General features: G+C 39.5%; 1 protein-coding gene and 1 non-coding gene across 5 annotated transcripts in view; one reads left to right on the top strand and one right to left on the bottom strand.

The window, feature by feature from the left end:
• Positions 1-22,492, top strand: part of Smap1 (small ArfGAP 1) — a 121,375-nt gene that overhangs the window by 70,632 nt on the left and 28,251 nt on the right. The window lies entirely within an intron of this gene.
• On the bottom strand, positions 13,266-13,388 carry LOC122114003. The gene has a single exon (XR_006148496.1). It is a non-coding gene; the product is annotated as a small nucleolar RNA SNORA40 (small nucleolar RNA).

Here is a 22,492-nt window from a genome sequence, read left to right as displayed (position 1 = left end):
TTATTTCATTTAATATAAATTCCTGTGGCTCATCCATTTTGTAGCAAATTGAAAATACTTTACTTTTAAAGGCTGAAGAATATTCCTGTGTCTAGTATATTTTCTTCATTTGTTGCCACATACAAGTTGTTTCCAGCTCTTGCATATTGTGTATAATGAACATGGGAGTGCAGATCTTGATGAGGTGATGATTTCATTTTCTAAAAATTTTTAATAAGGTTTTTTATTGTGAAAATACTGTACAGAGGGGTTACAATTACAGGAGAAATGTAATGAGAACATTTCTTTTTTTTTAAATTTTTTTTTATTTTTTTTTTTATTGTAAAGCTACTATACAGAGGGTTACAGTTACATGAGTGAGGTTATGAGTACACTTCCTCTTGAACATTGTTACCCCCTCCATTGTTTTCCCCCTACCATCCCCTCCCTCCCTCCCTTCCCCGAGGTTCTTTTTTTTTTTTTTTTTTTTTTTTTTGATTGTGATTAAATGATTACATAATTTCAAAGTCACAAGTTCATTCTAACTTCCCTGGAGCAAATTGTCTACCACAGTCTATAATATATAACAGTGTTCACATGTTATATACCATATTTGTGATCAGCAGCATGAGGATATTTAGTAGTGGTTCAACCAGATGAGCGGGAGTTCTTTGTTTCTTAAGTCCTGTTAGTTTTGTCGTATCACCTAACCTTTTGGATTTAGCATCCACTTATGAGGGAGACCATGTACCGTTTGTCTCTTCGTTCTTGGCTTACCTCGCTCAACATGATTCCTTCTAGCTCCATCCATTTCCCTGCAAATGCCATTATTTTGTCATTTCTAATGGCTGCATAATATTCCATTGTGTATAGATACCACAATTTTTGGATCCATTCATCTGTGGTGGGGCACCTAGGTTGTTTCCATATCCTAGCTATTGCGAACAGTGCTGCAATAAACATGGAGGTGCACGTGTCCTTGTGTATTGGTTCCTGTTGTTCAGGGTAGATGCCTAGAAGTGGTATGACTGGGTCGTAAGGGAGGTCAATCTTTAGCTTTCTAAGGACCCTCCAGACTGCTTTCCAAAGTGGTTGTATAAGTGTACATTCCCACCAGCAGTGTAATAGGGTTCCTCTTTCTCCACATCCCCTCCAGCATTTGTCGTTGGCTGATTTGTGGATGTGGGACATTCTGACTGGGGTAAGGTGGTATCTCAGGGTTGTCTTTATTTGCATTTCCTTCACCACCAGGGATGATGAACATTTCCTCATGTGTTTCTTTGCCATTTTTATTTCTTCATTTGAGAAGTCCCTCTTTAGTTCCCTTGCCCATTTAGTAATTGGTTTGTTAGGTTTGGGAGGGATTAGTTTCTTGAGTTCCCTGTATATACAGGATGTTAACCCCTTGTCTGATATATTGCTGGTAAATATTTTTTCCCAATTAGTTGGTTGTCTTTCTAGCTTAGTTGCGATAGATTTAGCTGTGCAGAAGCTTTTTATTTTAAGGTAGTCCCATTTGTCGAGTCTCTCTCCAACTTGTTGTGACCCTGGGACTCTGTTCAGGAAGTTCCTTCCTGTGCCTATTAGTTCAAGTGTCTCTCCTACTCTGTCCTGCAGTAGTTTCAGAGATTCAGGTTTAATGTTAAGGTCTTTAATCCATTTTGAGTTGATGTTGGTGCATGGTGATAGGCTGGGGTCCACTTTTAGTTTTCTGCATGTGGCTGCCCAGTTTTCCCAGCACCAGCGGTTGAAGAGGCTGTGTTTCTTCCATTGTATGTCTTTGGCTCCTTTGTCGAATATCAGCTGGCTGTAGGCCTGTGGATTTATATCTGGATCTTCTATTCTGTTCCATTGGTCTTCGGGTCTGTTTTTGTGCCAGTACCATGCTGTCTTTGTGATTATAGCTCTGTAGTAGAGTTTGAAGTTCGGCATGGATAGCCCTCCCATATTGTCTTTATCCCCTAGAATTGTTTTGGCTATTCTAGGTCTTTTGTTGTTCCATATAAATTTTTGGACTGTTTTCTGTATTTCAGTGATGTACGTCATTGGGATTTTAATAGGAATTGCATTGAATTTGTATATTAGTTTTGGAAGTATCACCATCTTTACTATATTAAGTCGGCCTATCCAGGAGCATGGGAGGTCTTTCCATTTCCTAGTGTCTTCTGCAATTTCTTTCTTTAACTTTTTATAGTTCTCATTAAATAGTTCTTTTACATCTTTGGTTAGGTTAATTCCTAAATATTTTATTTTTTGGGAGGTTATTGTGAATGGGGTTGCTCCCTTTATTTCCCTCTCTTCCTGTGCGTTATCAGTGTATAGGAAGGCAACTGATTTTTGTGGGTTTATTTTGTATCCTGCTATTTTGCCGAAGTGACTTATGATTTCTAAAAGTTTGGGGATGGAGTTTTTGGGATCGTGGAGGTATAGTATCATGTCGTCTGCAAAGAGGGATAGTTTCACTTCTTCTTTCCCTATGCGGATCCCTTTAATGTCTTTTTCTTGCCTTATTGCCCTGGCTAAGGGTTCTAGGACTATGTTGAAGAGGAGTGGAGACAGTGGACATCCTTGCCTTATTCCTGTTTTTAGGAGGATTGGTTGTAGCTTTTCCCCATTAAGTATAATATTGGCTATTGGTCTGTCATAAATGGCTTTTATTGTTTTTAGAAATGTTCCTTCTATTCCTATTTTCTCCAGAGCTTTTAGCATGAATGAATGTTGAATTTTATCAAAGGCCTTTTCTGCATCTGTGGCGATAATCATGTGATTCTTGACCTTGGCTCTGTTGATATGCTGGATTACATTTATTGACTTACGTATGTTAAACCATCCCTGTGTCTCTGGGATGAAGCCTACCTGATCATAGTGTATTATTTTTTTTATGTGTTTCTGGATTCTGTTAGCTAGAATCTTGTTAAGGATCTTTGCATCTGTGTTCATCAAGGAGATTGGCCTGTAATTCTCCTTTTTGGTTGGGTCTTTGCCTGGTTTGGGGATGAGTGTGATATTGGCTTCGTAGAATGAGTTTGGGATAGCTCCCTCCTTCTCTGTTTCTCTGAAGAGCTTGAGGAGTATGGGTATTAGTTCTTCTTTAAAGGTCTTATAGAATTCTGCTGTGAATCCATCTGGTCCTGGGCTTTTTTTTGTTGGAAGACTTTTGATAGCTTCCTGTATCTCATTATAGGATATTGGCTTATTTAATTGGTTAACTTCTTCTTTGCTCAGTTTGGGTAACTTGTATTTCTCTAAAAATGCATCCATTTCCGCCAGATTTTCTTCCTTTAGAGAGTATAGCTTTTGAAAGTAGTCTGTTAGAGTTGTTTGGATATCTTGGGTACGTGTTGTGATGTTTCCCGTGGCATCCCTAATCCTATTAATATGGGTTTCCTCTCTTCTTTTTTTAATTAATCTTGCCAACGGGCCATCAATTTTGTTTATTTTTTCAAAGAACCAGCTTTTTGTTTGGTTTATTTTGGTTATGGTTTTCTGATTTTCTAATTGGTTAATCTCTGCTCTCAATTTGGTTATCTGGCTTCGTCTAGTAGCTTTAGGTCCCATTTTTTCTTGTTTTTCTAGCTGTTTTAGTTGCAACATGAGATTATTTACTTGGTCTGTCTCCATTCTCTTGATGTGGGCACTGAGGGCAATAAATTTGCCCCTCAGGACTGCTTTTGCTGTGTCCCACAAGTTTCTTTGTGAGGTGTTTTCATTTTCATTGAGTTGTAGGAAATGCTTTATTTCTTCTCTGATCTCTTCTGTTACCCAGGCCTTGTTAAGGAGTGTGCTGTTCAATTTCCATGTATTAGAGAAATTTCTGCGGTATGCTTTGTTATTGAGAGCTAGCTTGATTCCACTGTGGTCAGATAGGATACAGGGGATTATGTCGATCCCTTTGTATTTGCTTAAGTTCCTTGCATGAACTATGATATGGTCTATTTTGGAGAAAGTTCCATGAGCTGCTGAGAAGAATGTGTACTGTGTTGTTTTAGGGTGAAATACTCGGTAGATGTCAGTTAATTCCGCTTGAAGTATGGCCTCACTTAATTCGGTAGCTTCTTTGCCAATCCTCTGGTTGGTAGACCTGTCCTTTGGTGAGAGTGGCGTGTTAAAGTCTCCTAGTATTATCGTATTGGGATCTATTTTATTCTGTAAGTTTGAGAGCATTTGTTTAACATATCTGGGTGCACCGATATTTGGGGCATATAAGTTGATGATGGTTATATCCTCCTCTTGGATTGTTCCCTTTATTAATATGTAGTGTCCGTCCTTGTCTTTCTGTACTGATTTTAATGAAAAGTTTATTTTGTCAGATATCAGGATAGCTACACCTGCTTTCTTATTGGGGGAATTTGATTGGTAGATCCTTTTCCACCCCTTCACTCTGAGTTTGTTTGTATGTTTGGCTTAGAGGTGGGTCTCCTGAAGGCAACAGATGGATGGGTCTTGTTTTCTGATCCAGTCCTCAGTTCATTTTCTTTTAATTGGCGAATTCAGCCCATTTATATTAAGAGAAAGTATAGAGAGATGCATTGTTGTCCCTGCCATTCCGTTTTCCTAAGTTTTTCTTCTTTCCTTTCCTCCTGTGCTTGCTCAGTTAGACTTTGAGTAATGCCTGTTTGGGGCAGGTCCCAGTTCCTGGTTGCTTTCTTCAGGTTGTGTCCCCCCTCTTAGAATTCTTTGTAATGCTGGCTTAATGTTTATGTATTCATTTAGTTTTTCTTTGCTATTAAAAGTTTTCAGTTCTCCATCGAATGTGAATGCTAGCTTTGCCGGGTATATCAGTCTGGGTTGGCAGTTATTGGCTCTCAAGGCTCGTATGGTGCTTTCCCAGGCTTTTCTTGCATTCATTGTTTGTGTGGAGAGATCTGCAGTGATTCTAATTTTTTTCCCGTTGTAGTATAGCTCCTTCTTCATTTTTGCTGCATGCAGGATTGTTTCCTTATTATTCAGATCCATCATTTTTACTATTATGTGCCTAGAAGTGTTTCTCCTGGGATCTTGCTTGTTGGGTGTTCGATAAGCTTTTGTGATGTAGTTAAGATGGTCGTTTTTGAGGTGGGGAAAATTTTCATTGACTATCTTGTTAAATAGGTGTTGCATTCCCTTGCTCTGGAATTCCTCACCTTCGTCCACTCCGATTATGCGAAGGTTAAATTTTTTAGCATTATCTGCTTGCTCTTGAATTTCCCTTTGGTTTAATTTGAGTGATTTTTCCATATCTGTCACTTTTTGGTCCAGTTGGTGTATTCTGTCTTCTGTATCTGACACTCTACCTTCCATTTCATTCACTCTGTTGACCGTGGCTTCTATTGTGGTTTGCATGGTGGAAATGGATCCCTTTATGGATTCAATGTTGGTTCTCAGAGTATGCATTACCTCTAATTTGGCGTTTATCTCACTTCTTACTGAGGTTTGTGCAGCTTCTATTTTTGCATCCAACTTTTGTTTGATATCCTGTATATCTTTTGATAGTTCATCCTTGTGCTCTTTCAATTTCTGATCCATTTCTCGCTTTATTTCTTGAGTCATTGCCTCCAGCAACCCTTGGATGTAGTTTTTGTCTTCCATTCCTGCTTTGCTCCCACTGGGGCTCTCCCCTGCGTGGCTGCTGGCTTTTGAGGTGAGCTTGCTGTCCTGGGTAGTGGTAAACCTTGTGATTTTTCTCTGTGATTTTCGCATGGGGGTTCAGGAGACTGCTCTTCAATCTTGTTTTGGTGTGTCTGTCTTTGCTTGGTTGCTGATTCTGTATTGGTAGAGAGAGTCTGTGCCTGATCTGGATTCTGTTGGGAGCCTATTTCCAGCTGCTATTCACTTAGGATTCTCAGCTCTCTGCTGTAGCAATTCCCGCCTTTGGAAGGGTTGAGCAGCCTAGACTGCTTGTGTTTGCTCCTGCGGGTGCTCTTGGGAAGATCAGATGCTCTGGATGCACTCTCCCAAATACTGGAGTCTGCTATGGGCTCCTGATGTGTTTTTGTTTGTTTGTTTTGGGCTGGTTGTGGGCTTGAACTCTAGGTTTGGGTGCTGTCCCTCAGCTCTTCAGCTCAGGGCTGGCACCCTACCATTTGAGCCACAGCCCCACTTCTGACCCTTTTTGCTTTGTTCAGGCGCCGGTCCCCTGGCCTGGTTCCGGCCCCAGCCTGGAGCGCGCTCGTTAGGCCTGTGCTAATGTGTATACCACCTAGGTTATGCAGCCTGGAGGACACAGTTCAAATTTCTTCTACTGTTGATAGTCTTGACCCAGGGGCGCTCTTGCTCTGGCCTGGCCAGCAGAGTGTGCTCCACCGGCTGGTGGAGCTCTCGAACAGTTCCCAGTTTTAGTGGGTCCTGTGGTCTGGGTGTTGGGGTAGGGAGTCTAGGTCAGGGTCTGGGGATTCCCTCCAGCTCTGGTCTCCCTTGATGGATTCCCTGTCCCCTGATGGGTACTCACCCTGTAGGTCGTCAGTTGTTGTTGCAGTCCGTCAGTTGTTGTTGCAGTCCGAGTTCAGTTGGGGTGGTTGCGGGCTGGGTTGGGCGGCCCCCCGCCGGGTAGTTGCGATCGCGATTGGGCGGGTGGTCTGCGGACAGGTCCCTTTGTCGCGCTGCTGGTGCCGGGCGGCTTTGGCGGGATGGAGCCTCTCCGCTCCGGTGGAGAGTGAGGGGTGGGGGTGGGATCCTCGTGGAGACTCCCGGCTGGTAGGTTTCTCTGTTCCTTGCGATCCGCTGTTCTGCAATCCGGTACCTGGTGATCTGCAAGCAGCCCCCTGTGTCTCTGTGGCTCCGGCAGCCCCCGCCGGGCCGGCTGGCCGGCGGCTTGGCGCACTGCCACGCGGCCAGTAAAGGTTGGGGGTCTTCGCTCTTCTCTGTTCTGAAATTCTTCTTTTCCTCTCTTTCTTTTTTTGTTATTTTCCACCTCTGGTTTTTCTCTGAGTGTTCGTCTTTTTGTTGTTGTCGGTCTCTTGGGGAGATTAAAGGTTGGAACTCGAACTCTCTTTTTGGTTGGAGAGAGCTGTGGCGTTTCCCTACTGCCCCGTCGCCATCTTGGTCCCCCCCACCGAGAACATTTCTTATCAAGCATTGTTGCCTCCTCCTCTGTTTTTCCCCTACCATCCCTGCCCTCCCATCTCCACAACTATACTGCCCCCTTCCCGTGGAAGTTGTAAAGTTTGTTTTTCAACATAGCATCTTGTACATCTCATTGTTGCAATGGGTCCACCTGTATCCCTTCTCCTCCCCAAATTATACTAACATCAAATACAGTGAAAACAGGGGTAATACCATGTGGGGGGAGGGTTTTGAGTAGATACTTCAAAGGAAAATTGCTGCCTTCTCTGATAGTTTCCTTTCAGTTTCTGTAGGCGTCTCTATGCTGTTTTCCATTATGTCTACCTTGCCACAAGCCAGTGTAGTTCTTTTTTTCATACCTTCATCAACATTACTTGTTGTCTTTATAATATTTGCTATTCTAATAAGAGTGAAATGGCATCTCATAAATATTTTATTATCCATCTTGCAAAGAAATAAAAGCCATGATAAAATGCTCTTACCAGGGAAATTCTTCATTTTTTTCTAATTTTAAGTTTTTTGTCAGTCATGGAGCTCAAACTCTGAGCCTGGGCATTGTCCCTCAGCTCTTTAGTTTATGGCTGGTGCTCTACCACTGAAACCACAGCACCACTTCCGGTTTTCTGGTGTTTTATTGGAGACATACATGAGTTTCACAAAGCCTTTTCCTGCCTGGGCTGGCTTTGAACCTTGATCCTCAGATCTCAGCCTCCTGAGTAGCCAAGATTCTAGGCATGAGCCACCAGCGCCTGGCTCCTTTAAAAAATTATATTGTTTATTTGCTGTGGTTATATTTTTATACAAAATATTTCAATTCAGAATGTCAATTTATGTCTACTGAGAAGCATGATATATAGCCAGATAGACCTGTATTTGCCATTTTGTATTAGACCTGCTTGAAGAATGCAGCTGCTATTCAACCCGCCCTGGAGCCAGATCTGGAGCTGAAGTTAACACATTCCAGACCTCCCACCCGGGCTTGAGATCAGAGATAGTGGCCTTTTGGCAACCCCTCCCACCCAGGCCTGGGATTGAGATAGTGGCTATCTGGTAAGCACTTTCCCCAGGCCGGGATCAGAGATAGAGATAGTGGCAGTTTGGCAACCACTCCTACCCAGGCCCAGGATCAGAGATAGTGGCCATTTGTTTCAGTCCCCTAGCCCCACCAGTTATCAGCCCCAGCCCTTTTCTCCCTTTGTATTGTGCCAATCATATGCTAGAATTATGATTTAAATTTCCCAAGGGGTGTATTGATTCGTTGCCAATACATACTGAGGCCTTACCCCTACCAAAGAACATATCAAAAGTGCTGTGCTGGGGGCCTCTCTCTGCACTCCTGGACATCAGTGCACAGAGGGGTCTGTGCTCCAGCTGTCAATAAACGACTCATTGCCGCTTGCATTGATCTTTGGTCCCTGGTGGTCTTTTCAGGCGCTCCAAGTCTGGACATTACAATGCATCTTTATTAGTATCTTATCTTCCACCATCTCTCATTCTTTCCCATCTCCACTTATCCTCTTACCAAAATAAGTATTTATAATGTTTCTTTTTGTCATCTGGCCAAATATTTTGAAGAAGAAAGGAAGGAGGTACTGCCATGTAGTACAATTCTATAGAAACTTGTCAAAATTTGTTTTGCTTCTAATATAGTAAAAATGTTTTGTTAACTTGTCTTTATGATCATATTTTCATTTTTTCTCATAATAGTTATTTAATTTACATCAAATGCGGATAGGTTGTATGTCTATAAACATTTTAATTTAGAGATCCTCTCTCTGGTTTATTGGTTGAGACTGGATGTTGTTAACATTGTTAACATTTTTGTGGGGGATAAATGTTTTCCTCTAATCACAGTTCTTCCAATCTTTACCTCCCAACAGAGTTTTCCAAATTTTCAAGCCAAATTAACAATTGAAAAAAACAACCTTTTTACTGACGTCTGTTTATAGTATTGTGGGATTTTATATACTTATGAAACCAGGGCACAGGCTGGGAAGGTGGCTCAGTGGTAGAGCGCTTGCCTTGCATGCCTGAGGCCCTGGGTTCGATTCCTCAGCACCACATAAGCAAAAAGAAAAAAGCTGGAAGTGGCGCTGTGGCTCAAGTGGTAGAGCGCTAGCCTTGAGCTGAAGAGCTGAGGGACATCGCCCAGGCCCAGAGTTCAGGCCCCACGACCGGACCCAAAAAAAAAAAAAAAAAGAAAGAAACCAGGGCACAAATAATCAAACCATTGCCAGATGTCTGTACTCTATTGGTTCTCTAACTCAAAGTTAATAACTATTCAGATTTCTATCAACATAGGTAAGTTTTGTCTGTTTCATAAAGTCTGTGTAAATAGAACCTGATTATTCCTGGTTTGTGTTTGATTTCTTTTACTTCTCATTTATTGTCTGTGAGGGTCTTCCAAGTTAATGACATTTCTTACTAATGAGCATTATTCTGTTGTCTATGTGTGCCATACTTAATTTTTCTGCTCTTCTGTTAGTAGATTTATCGCTTTTGATTTAACAGTGTCTTCAGTAAATAAAAGCTTCATACACAGTATTGTAATGATGCTTGGTGAACATATACATATACTTCAGATTGAGCCTTTTTTGCCAGAATTTTTGTGCTATTCTTTTAAGTATGGTATGATAGTATAAGTGATTTTGAATTTTTTCCACCAAACTTGGTATTGTTATTAAACACCAAACAAACCTGGTATATGTAGAAATCATCTCAGTATTTTTAGTAATGACACTAACAAGTATACATAATGTCATGGCATTTGAATGGCTACCTTAAATGGGTAAATAACTTAATTAGCTTGAGGCAAACTTGATTACCATCTGAAAGTTATTTTAACCAACATGATTTCTTTTTTCTTAGCATTCCAACTAGTTAAAAAAGTTTTCGATTAGCTAAAATAAGTGTTACTGCTTTTCTAAAGCTTTAATGACGTAATAGTAACCTTACTTTCTTAAATAGCTATATATTAACATGCCCTCAAGCCTAAGAAAAGGAGGCAGCTGAAGTTGTAGTAGCTCTTAAATACTTAACTATTAAAGTAACTGAAATGATGAAGAATGTATAGAATGAGACAAACAGCTATATTTTAAGTTCTATTGTAGGCTTTGTAGTATATTAGAAACTTTTTTTCATGGAACTTGTAAAATGTTTGAAGTTATGCAAAGCATTAGTATAAGTGAAGCAGTAAAAAATGGAGGAAATTCAATTATGTGCAAAGCATTCACTTCTATTTAATGAAAGTATTTGTTTAATAACCATACAGGTCTTACAGTCCTTAGTAAATTAGAAATTTCCTTAAATAGAAAATAAAGAAAATACTTTCTCAATAAATGCTTTAATAAAAGGTGGTTCTACTAAGTTAAAGCCTGTGCTGAAGAATGTTGCAGTCAAGGCAATGCAGTTAGCAATTAGATTAGATGAATCAGTAAAGTTAATAAAAATCCAGATTACTTACTTGATGCTCAGTATAAGCCAAACATTACCTTAAGCATTTTAAATATATTATTTCACAGTTGTCAATAACTACATGAGGTTGATGAGCTTGTTACTCTCATTTACGATGAAATCCTGAGAAACACAAGTTTGACATGGTCATGGTCATGTAGCTATTGAGCATGAACCACTCTTAGAACTGAAACTGTAATATGCTGCTGTGTGGGTTATTAGTATATTTTTATTATAACATCTAAAAGTGGGGATTAAGGAAACTGGGTGAACTAGGTGCTGGAGCCTCACAACTGTAATTCTCACTACTCAGGAGGCTGAGGTCAGAGGATTGAAGTTCAGAAGCAGAACTGGCAGTAAAGTCCACAGACTCCTCCCAAATGAATAAATGCCAGGCTGGAGGCAAGGCTTTAAGTGGTAGAAAACCAGCTATAAGCAAACCAACAATGCACAAGGCCCTGAGTTCATGTCCTAGTTTTGCCAAACAAAGCAAGGAGAAGGGCTGGAGGAGAAGGTTTGGCTCAAGTAGTAGAGCACCTGCTTGGTGTGCACAGGTTCCTGAGTTCAAACCCTGTTTCTCCTACACACACATATATATTCACTCAAAAAAGAAATAACAGTTATCAAACAAAGAAGAAACATATCTAAAAGAAAAATAATTTGAGAGCACATACATCACAATAGTCCAGAGGTTTTTGTTGTTGTTTTTAAAAGGGAAGCTGCTTATAGGGAGTTCATTATCATTCAGTGAATATCTGCTATGAATTAATTTGAACTTCTAACATTTGTTAGGAGGTAGTAAGCTGTTTATATCTTTAGCATCAGTGCTCTAGTAGAAGTGGGTTAATGTGGATTAATGTGGGATAGCAAAAGAATGTCCCACTTTGAAATCAGGAGGACCTCAGTGTTGATGATTAAAGCTTAATTATATCCAAGATTGGTGGCACATATCTGTACAATCCCATCACTTGGGAAGCAGAGACAGGGTAATTCAAATACCAGGCCATCCTGAGCTTCATAGACCCTGTTCCCCAAAAAACCCACAGAAGTTTATTTAAAAAAATTACTTTTAATTAAGATATAGTTTTAGTTTTTCAGTATTTTTGCATGGGTATCTATCTCCTTTGTCTAATCCTGTCTATACTCCCAGATATTCAGCAAATATGTGTAATATGTGACAGACGAATGGGTTGTTGGGTATAGCATTCAATAAATTAAATAAAAATCTGTGCCCTTATCAAGTTTTCAGTCTGATTGAGTGCATTTAGCTGTTATTTATTTTTGGGAACTGGATCTTTCTGGTATTATTCCCTTGCTTTGCTTTAGAAAATCTGGTTTATCTAAGAGCGCTGGTCTGTTTGGGAGAACTCATCTCTTAAGAACCTTTGTGGACAAACATATTTGTTTAGGTCCCTCTATGACCAACAATTCTTTGTCTATGTGTTCTAAGTTTAATACAAATTCATTGAGCAGTTTTTACTTGATGGACATACGCATATTGCAAAAACAAGAGGAAAAAAAGAGGAAATGTGTTTTTTCCTACCTGTAATCTTTCTCTAAACTTTCCCTTCACTCTTTTGTTCCATAACAGCTTATCAGGACCTTCAAGCAGAGGCTTCCTTGTATAAGTCTATCTCAATTTCTACTTCCTGGCCCAAAAGAAGGAAAGAAAGAAGGAATGTTTCCAAATGTTTGTGTGTTTTTCTTTATGATTTAGTGACTTTTTCATACCAGACCTCTATTAGGCAGCTTTCTCTTATAATAAATACTTGAGGGGCTGGGAAGGTGGCTCAGTGGTAGAGCGCTTGCCTTGCAAGCCTGAGGCCCTGGGTTCCATTCCTCAGCACCACATAAGCAAAAAGAAAAAAGCCGGAAGTGGCGCTGTGGCTCAAGTGGTAGAGCGCTAGCCTTGAGCTGAAGAGCGGAGGGACAGCGCCCAGGCCCAGAGTTCAAGCCCTACGACCGGACCCAAAAAACAAAACAAAACAAAAAATACTTGAGTTAGCTTATGAAGAGGAAAGGTTTGGCTCATAGTTTTGTAGAATCCAGCATGTGGTCAATTGGCCCTGGTGCTTTGGTCTTGTGGTGAGACAACAAAACAAGACAGTGAGTGCATGCTGGAGTACAGCTATTTGCTTCATGGCTGGGATGCAAAAGAGAAAAGGGAAGATAACCAGGGACTCACAATCCTCTTTAAGGATATGCTCAGGGATTGGTGTTCCAGCTGACTTCTGGAACTGGGCGAGGGTTATCTTGATTGTACAACTTGATTGAATTGCAAAGGACCTAAAAGATTAGTCACCCATACTTTTGGATTCTGTCAGGGCCTTTTACAACAGGACACACATAAGGAGAAAGATCTGCCTTGAATGGGGTTAGTACCATCCAGTAGGCTGGGGCCTCCAATGGAGTAAAAAGGGAAGAAGGAAGCTTGCCTAGCATAGGCATTCTCTTTGTTTCCTAGTTACAATGAGGTAAGCTGCTCTGCCTTCCATACCTTCCTTGTCTTGATAGACTGAAACCTCTGAATCTGTAAATCAAAACAAATCTTTCCTCCTTTTAAGTTGTTTATATTAGGTATTTTGTTTCAATTATGAAAGTCTAACATACGTAACCTTTTAACTTTTATTTTGTACTTATCCCTTCTTTTCTGCTGAATTTCATCATCTCGTTATTATCACCTCCATACTTTTTATTTAAGCTTTTACATTAACTTTATTCTCAGAGCCAACCTGTGTGAGTTAACACCCGTGCCGCGCACCCCCTCCCCCATTGCCAACTATTGTAGGAATCATATTCCTTCTTATGTGTACCAAAATGTCATACTTACCAATGAGTTTTGGGGTGCAAACGAGGATTTACTTCACCTGTCTGTAAGGCTTTGTTACAGATTATCAAAGACACAAATAAATGCTACTGTTATACTTTCTTGTTTTAGGTTTTTTTCTTTCTAATTTCTGTTAGTAACCCTCCAAAGGCTCCTGTAGTTCAGGGACTCCATTTATCTCTATGTTCTTAAACCCACTAAAATTTTCTCTGTTCTTCTCATTTATTATCTTCACAGATGGCCATTTCGTGTTTCTTACTTTCTTGCCTTAGTTTACATAGACCCTACTCTCCTGGTTTTATTCTGACTTCATTGTCTGTTTTTTCCAAGAATCTTTTGCTGGCTCTCTGTGCAAGAGTTGAAAATATTATAGGATGCCAATTAGTGTAAGACTCCCTTCTTTCATCTCCATTCTGTTTCTCCTCTTCCTTTCCCCCTCCCTTATCCCTCTCTCCCCCTCTAAAATAAATTTAGCTCTTTGAGGTACATTAATGGCTTCCAAATCTATATTTCTTTGCTTGACATTGCCTCAGAACAGTAGATTTGTGTTTACATCTGTTCAGCGGCCTCATAGTTACTTCTATATAAAGTGTCTTAGATTGAATATGGCTATAATAATACTCTTGATCTTTCTCTTTCAACTGCACCCCCTATCTGAAGAAACTTTGAAAAGGCATCATAAAAGATCCTTTTGCTGGGCCCTGTGGATGAACTAAAAGGCCTTTAACTTTGTATCTTGTCTTTTGGTCTGACATGTTCTCTGCTGCAGTTACCTTGCATTTACTTTGCACTTCAGGAAAGAAGATTGACTGATGAGTATCTTGTATGGTGGGCAAACTACCCCTCAGACTGCATTACCTTCTTATTATTTTCAAGGAAACCACCAAAAACTCAGGAGATCGCTGCCAGACAAATTGTCACAATGATAAAGTGACATCATCTCCGAATTCCTTCAGAGACAAAGAGCTACTGGTCAAACAGGCCACACCTGTGATTTGGGACTGTTTTGTTTTATTTTGTTTTTTCAGAAACAAATGATTTATTTCTCACAGAATAAGCAATATGCACTTTGCTTTAAAACACAGCATAAGAATACAAAGTTTAAATAAGGCCAGAGATAGGAAATGATTATTTTTGAAAGGGTCTTACTCAGTTCCATGCAGGACCACAGCAGGCCAAGGAGCGAAGTAGGCAAATAGCACAGAGCCCCTGGTTGCACTGATTTCCAGAGCAGTGGGCAGAACTGTTCTCCATTGTTTCCAGGGTTACTGGTAAAATTGGATCTGCCTACAAGATAACCATTTCCTGCTTCTCAAACAAATACCTCAGATGACCAAAAGGGGACTAACAAAGATGCCAATAAAATTCCAGGTGTCTGATGGCTAGCCCCAAGTGCTGATAACCAGGAGGGTTTTCCTTCACAACAGAGATCTCACTTGGTATACATGTGTGTAGGACAAGGCCTTTGACTGCTTGGCACCACAGTGCCTTAAGCCTTTCTTCTAGGCTATTCATTCTCCACAAGGAGCATGTGGATAGCCAGCCCAGCAACCCTTAGTATGCACAGGTGCAACTCCATTACATAAACTTTGTTTCATAAACTCTGTTACATAAACCTGTCAGGGTTTGTGTCCAACCAAACTTCCCCTAGTGGCCTTTCAGTCTTCCTCATGCCCCTAGTAAAGACAGAAAGTCTGTCCTGGCCATACTTCCTTTTCTGTTCTGGAGGCATAGGGCCTAATGGGGATAGGAGACATTCTTGAGGTTCTTACCCAGTAACCAGTAAAAACCGAAGGGCATATTCTTGCAGCATACTTTAAAGTGGCTAAAATAAATGGGGTATTGTTCTAGCACTTTCATTGAGCACAATGAAGGCTAGATGAGAGCACAAGCTATTGAGGCTCATGTCTGTAATCCTAGCTACTCAGGAGGATGAGATCTGAGGATCACAATTCAAAGCCAGCCTGGGCAGGAAAGGCTGTGAGACTCTTTATCTCCAGTGGAACTACTCAGAAAAAGCCAGAAGAGGTATTGTGGCTCAAGTGGTAGAACACTAACTTTGAGCAAAAGAAACTCAGGGATAGTGCCCAGGCCATGAGTTGAAGCCCCAGGACAGGAAAACAAACAAAAAATACCCAGATTGCAAAAATAGCAATACTACTAACAATTTATTATTTATTAGTCTATTGTTATAATTGTTATATTTTACTATTGGAAACCAATGCCTAATTTATGGCAGGTCTGTATGAATAGCCATATTCTATATAAGGTTTGGCATTATTTTCATTTTGTCAGGCATACATTTCAGGAATATTAAAATGTATTAGGTCATTTTTCTATATTCATTGAGTTTTTATATACAGTGAGCAAAGGCCAGAAGTGTCATATCCTTGTTAAAGAAGCTTGAAATGGGAAGCACAACCAAGTGTCAGAACTCTGTTCTGGGTACCTTTTTCCTCTGGATGATACCTTGTAAATAACCTTAGCTACCTTTTTGGGAAAATCTTCTAAAAGTAAGGAAATGATTTAAAAAAAAAAAAGAAAACCTTTCATAACACCAGAACAGATTTAGCTGTAATACAGATTATTCAAAAAGTAATATCTTGGGCTGGGAGTGTGGCTTAGTGGTAGAGTGCTTACCTAGCATATATGAAGCCCTGAGTTCAATTCCTCAGTACCACATAAACAAAAAATAAGAAGAAATCCATGAAAATTAAGAGAGAAGTTTAAAAAAGAGTGTTCAGCCCTTAAAAAAAATCTTTTGCTATTCTAGCAAAAGGACCCTGGAAGTCGAATTATTAATACATATATTTAAAGTTTTAAGAGGATTAGATACAGTGCTTAACTAATTTATATCTTCTAATGATATGTCTAGGAATACGTACAGGGGCTTTGCCATTCTTAAAGGTATTTTCTTTTACTAAAGTTACTGATTTATTAATTAACAGGAGATAAAGCATACAGTGCTTATAGGCCTTATAACACCCATAGACAGGAGATGTCTATCTAATATCCACAGGAACTATTAGTAGACACTTAGGGTTTTATTGGTAAGGACATAAGCAATCTAGTTAAACTTCCTTAGTCTTCTCATAAAGATGGATGGGAGCTGAATATGAGGTCAGTTAGGTGAAGCTGTTAAGTAACAGGTAGCCATGAGAGATGGGAAATGCAAATGGAACCCAAAGTAGAAAATAAGATCATATAATCTCTGAAAGAAAGCATTGTAACTTTATAGTTTACAGGTGATCAGCCTGTATGGTGTCCACTAGGGTTATAGTGTCCTAATATGGGGTGTTGTCTTTCCCCGCTAGTATTCCATCCCTTAAGAATTTGTGTAGGTTTCATTTCAGCCTAAGATGGGTCACCAAATTGTTCTAAAACAATAGATCTTTAACTTACCTGTGGATAAAACCTTGATGCCATTGAGCTTACATGTAATTCTATAAACCTCCCCAACTCTTGGGACATGATTCTGCTTCATGGGCTGGTACTTAGGAGAGACTTCATGTTCCTGCACCATTCTCTCTTGCAGTTACTTTGCAGCCATTTTGATATCTAGAAAGAGCTGGACCATCTGTCACATATCAGTGACTCTTACTGTAACAAGGCTTTACTTGACCATCCTGACACAATAGATTACTAAGATTGTAATTGATGCCACCTGATCTTCCTATAACTTGAACTGTTTATGCCTACCTTATCACTACCTAACCCAGATTTTCCCTATTTAATATAAGGTCAGTGTCTATGCCCTTGCAGATGGCTAAAGATGAACTAAAGTGCCTCTGTTCCATGTATATGCTACACACTCTTTTTCTGTTGTATTTCTTTTTAAAGAAACTTTCCTGTCACTTTCACTGTGTTCATGTTTTACTTTAATTCTGTCAGACATAAGGATGAAGGTTGATTAGCTGTGCTGAATTTCCAGTACAAAGCCAGGATTCACATCTCACAGCTGCTAACCATTGCTAGTGATGTTGTTGTTACTGTTGTTTTTGCCTTTTATTTGTAAAAGCCTACCTGTAACAATCAATGAATATGCTTAGCAAACAATGCGGGTTTCTTTTCTCTTGTCTTTGCTTTGAATCAGTTAACTATGGAACCCAAACTACATAGGAAATGCTTTGTAGCTGTCACTTTTGTCTTTGACACTAGAACTTGAAATGCAGTTCTTCACATCTTCATTGGGTGTTTATGAAATGCCTTATTACTTGTATGATGTACTCAGCTCCCTTGAAAGTGGAGCTTTTTTTGGGGGTGTGGGAGGGGTCTGGTTGTGGGGCCTGAACTCTGGGCCTGGGCGCTGTCCCCCAGCTCTTCAGCTCAATGCTAGCACTTGACCACTTGAGCCACAGTGCACTTCCGGCTTTTTTCTTTTTTCTTATGTGGTACTGAGGAATCGAACCCAGGGCCTCAGGCATGCAAGGCGAGCGCTCTACCACTGAGCCACCTTCCCAGCCCTTTTCTTTTTGTTTTTCTGTTATAATTTTGACTGACATGGTTGGCTAATAAAAGGAAATGATGAGAGACAATAGGATTTTTGTTGTTCTTCTTATTTCTTTTTTTTTTTTTTTTTGTCAGTCGTGGGGCTTGAACTCTGGGCCTGGGCGTTGTCCCTCAGCTCTTCAGCTCAAGGCGAGCGCTCTACCACTTGAGCTACAGTGCCACTTCCGGTTTTCTGGTGGTTTATTGGAGATAGGAGTCTCACGGTCTCTCCTGCCCGGGCTGGCTTTGAACCGAGATCCTCAGATCTCAGCCTCCTGAGCAGCTAGGATTACAGGCGTGAGCCACCAGCGCCCGGCTTCTTCTTATTTCTTAGAACACTATTATCTCCTATCTACTTTTGAAGCAAGATATAGTTGGAACAGAAAGCATGGTTGCTTAGAGTGCCAGTTCCTCCACGTACCCTGTTGTAGACATGATATACTTACCTTGTATTAGCTTGGAATGTCACACTGAAATCCTGTGCTTATTAAATTTTAAGAGCACTGTGAGCCAGGTGATTGTGGCTCATTCCTGTAATCTTTACTACTCAAGAGGCTAAGGATTCAAACCAGCCCTAGCAGACAAATCTGGGAGAACCTTACCTCCAAATAACCAGCAAAAAGCCAGAGGTAATGGTAGAGCACCAACCTTGAGCAGAAAATATCAAGTGAGAGCATGAGGCCCTGAGTTCGAGTCCCAGTACAGCAACAATAGCAAGGAAGAAGGAAGGAGGGTAAGAGGAAGAAGGAAAGGAAGGAAGAAGGACAGGAGAGAGGAAAGGATGGAAAAAAATAGCACTATATGCACACTATAAGGGTAATAAGGAATGGTGAGGAATACACAGGTTGTATGTAACTCCCGTATGTTAGCATATGTTCTGTTGTTCAGATTTACAAAGTAGTCATTGAAAGATAAAATTATTAAAAATTTGAAGATGTTACTACCTTCTAGCCTGGGTGCTGTACGGGCTACATGCCATGCAGCTAAATCTGCTAAAGGATGTTACATGACTTATTTAGACTTGAGTTTCCAAACTGGGCTTAAAACATAGGCATTTTACTTTTCTGTTTTTCTTTCTTTTGTAATTTTTGCTAAGAAGTGAAGCTTACAAATACTACCTTACTTTTCCTGCTCTGTTAAGCTCCAGAGTCCTGTGTAAAGCAAGAATGGCAATAATGAGATATTTATAGTGGAACCTGTGTTGAGTGGAGGCCTGCATTGTACCCTAGCACCCTCTCTTCCACACAAAAATAGATAAAGATAGAGAGCTACTCCTTGTAGTAGTTTTACTGCTTTTATCTTGCTAACTTCATCATTGCTGTTTAATTACTGAGAAGCTGACTGGTATTTTCATTCAACCCATAAAGTATCACAGAAATTTGAAAAGATTATTTTGCCCTCAGGAAGCTTACAATGCCAGGACAGGAACCTATCTATACCTAAATCAAGTAATACTTTAAAAGGAATTTCTGTTTGAAGGAAAGTACTGTAAGTAAAACTGATACCATATTTCAAATAGATACTTTTAAGAATGCAGACAGGTACTGTTGGCAGTTTAGTCAGAATAATGAGCATCAACTAGTTACATTAAGCAAATCAGGACAGGGTTACATCTCACAATGTTTCATGCAACACACACTGCTCCTAATTGGACTACTTCTGTTAGCCTACATAGAACTTTCAATTTTTTACTTCATCATTGTGATCCACAATGAATCAAACTATGTGTTCATTTGCTTCACCATGGTATGAGTTTCTTAGGAACCAAATACTAATTTCATCATTTGTATTTTTACTTTAGTGCTTACCAATCTTTGCATCTAACTATAAAAATGCGCTACCATAGCTACTACCAGCTGTCATTTATGAAACACTGTGCTAGCCATTATGAAAGTGATTCTCTGTTTCTTAATTCTCATAAAAATCTTGTACTATAACTACTATTTTCTTTTAACATTGAAGGCGCTTGCTTATGTGGATTCAGCCATCGATAGATGGAAAATATTTGGGGAGGAGGATGAGAGACAGTGATAGAGTGAGGGAGTTCTATGGAGTGAGGGAGTTTGATTAGCATATACTGTATATAGAATGTACATATTACATGTCAAAATGAAACTCCTTGTGTGGTTAACTCTGATACTAATTACAATTTGTTTTTTTTGTTTGTTTGTGTTTTTTTTTGTTTTTGTTTTGGGGGGGGGAGGGTCTGGTCGTGGGGCCTGAACTCTGGGCCTGGGCGCTGTCCCTCAGCTCTTCAGCTCAAGGCTAGTGCTCTACCACTTGAGCCTCAGTGCCACTTCCAGCTTTTTTCTTTTTGCTTATAGTGCTGAGGAATGGAACCCAGGGCCTCAGGCTTGCAAGGCAAGCGCTCTACCACTGAGCCACCTTCCCGGCCCTAATTACAATTTGTCTATATTGAACATGTACAGATTTTTCTTGTCTTTCTCTAAACAATGTAGCATAACTTTTTACAGCATTGGCATTTTAGAAGGGACTTAACCATTTAAAGATTTTATTTTGTACTTACAGAATACAGTTTTGGAAAGTTGTACAAACTGAGGATCTGCCAGATTAGAGATAAACAAATGTCTGACTTTTAAAAGGAAAAGCTTAGTGGATTTCAAATACTATATTGTTGAGTTTGACATCAGTTCTGTGAGAAATTAAAATGAATTTTTCCCCCAAGATTGCTTGGACTTTTCTTAGTTTTAATTAATTATTTTAATTAATTTTTTTCTGAATTTCAAAAGGTTGTACAAGGAGGTTACAATTTGTCAATTTAAGTGTTCAGTGCCTGATGGAATTTTTTAAATAACTTAACTATTTTCCAAATTTTACCAGTTTTCACTGCTTGCCTACATGGTTTCCCTAAGAATACTTCCTATCAGGCCAAGTTTATTGTTCAAGAGTCTTAGATCCAATTTGGCTCAAGCAGTAGATTGTGAGCTGATTGAACAATTGTAACCATAGAAGCCCAGATAATAGAGCTAATATCAGTGGAGAAGGAGTTCCCTGCTTTCTTCTAGACTTAGTTCTTATCAGCATTTTTATTAACTGAGTGTATCCCTGTCATATTGTGAAATTTTTAATGACTTAGTGACAAACATTAGACAATCAAATGACAGAATTCCTCAGAAGGTGATTTTATTGTTACATTTCTACACTTTTGAATTATATTCTAATCAATATCACCCCTGTTACTCTTCTCTCTTTCCCAGATAAATTTCAACAGGTTTCTGTGTTCGGTTATCAGAGATACAGATTATCTGTTTCAGCCATATTCATCCTCTTTCAAAATGCATTTTAAAATTGTTGAACTTATTATTTTCCCTTCCCATTTCTCTGTTTAAAGAGGAAACTTTCTTTTTTTTTTTTTTTTTGGGGTCCGGTCATGGGGCCTGAACTCTGGGCCTGGGCACTGTCCCTCAGCTCTTCAGCTCAAGGCTAGCGCTCTACCACTTGAGCCACAGCGCCACTTCTGGCTTTTTTCTTATGTGGTGCTGAGGAATCAAACCCAGGGCCTCAGGCATGCAAGGCAAGCGCTCTACCACTGAGCCACCTTCCCAGCCCTTTTTTCTTTTTCTTTTTTTTTGGTCTGGTCGTGGGGCCTGAGCTCTGGGCCTGGGCGCTGTCCCTCAGCTCTTCAGCTCAAGGCTAGTAGTGCTCTACCGCTTGAGCCACAGCACCACTTCTGGCTTTTTTTTCTTTTTGCTTATGTGATGCTGAGGAATAGAACCCAGGGCCTCAGGCATGCAAGGCAAGCGCTCTACCACTGAGCCACCTTCCCAACCCGGAAACTTTTCTAATACATAGAATTTTCCAAATGTAGAATATGCTATCTGATCATATGCAGTGATTCTGTAACACTGAAAAGTTTTCTTTTAGAGAAAATGAATATAGAAGAGATATAGTACAGTAGTCTTTTATCAATTGTGTAATGAATTGATTAAATCTTTTAGGACTCCTTCCAGTTCTGAAATATATACAAATTATTGATATTTCTCTATCCCAGTATTAAAATACTAATATACTTTAGTACAATAGTGCCTCTATTCCTTGGGAAGTTTACTTAAACATGTGCATATAGTTAGGGAAGATGTCAATTACAGTTATAAATCTAGCCTTAAAAGTATACTATAAGAAAGAATAAATTTAAAAAACATACCATGTATTTGAAGGTGTAATTTGTAAAAAACAACAACAAACTTCCCAAAAGATCTATAAGTGCTAAAACATTAGGGAGGACAACAGAAATGATTCTGGGGGCGGGGGGTGGGGGGGAGATGGTATTAGAAGTAAAGAGTTATGTGCAAGATTATAGCTCACATAAATAGTTTCATATAATTGGTTTGTAAAAACACAAATAATTTTATATAGTACGATGATACAGCCTGAATTATTTTCTACTTATATAATAGTAATGATATTAACCCATGGCTTTTAAATAATCCATTATTCACAAATTTTTGCTAAAAAAATCAGTAACAAATTTCAGCAGGTACACAGTTGATAGAATATTCTGGAAATATATAGTTCTAGAAATTGTATTTTGTTGAGTAACTTGTTAGAAAAACATTTCACATTTCAGGTTCTACTGAAGCAATTGATTAGTGTTAGCCCTTCTAAAGCATTGTTCTACCCTTGTCACAGCCATTGCCTTATAAACACTGGTGGTCAAGTTTTCTTCCTTAGTACAGTTGCATA

This window comes from Dipodomys spectabilis, unplaced genomic scaffold, assembly GCF_019054845.1.
Source record: "Dipodomys spectabilis isolate Male_0828 unplaced genomic scaffold, ASM1905484v1 ptg000102l, whole genome shotgun sequence".
Taxonomy (NCBI): Eukaryota; Metazoa; Chordata; class Mammalia; order Rodentia; family Heteromyidae; genus Dipodomys; species Dipodomys spectabilis.
The sequence above is the reverse complement of the archived record's forward strand: the minus strand, read 5'-3'. Positions and strand labels throughout refer to the sequence as shown.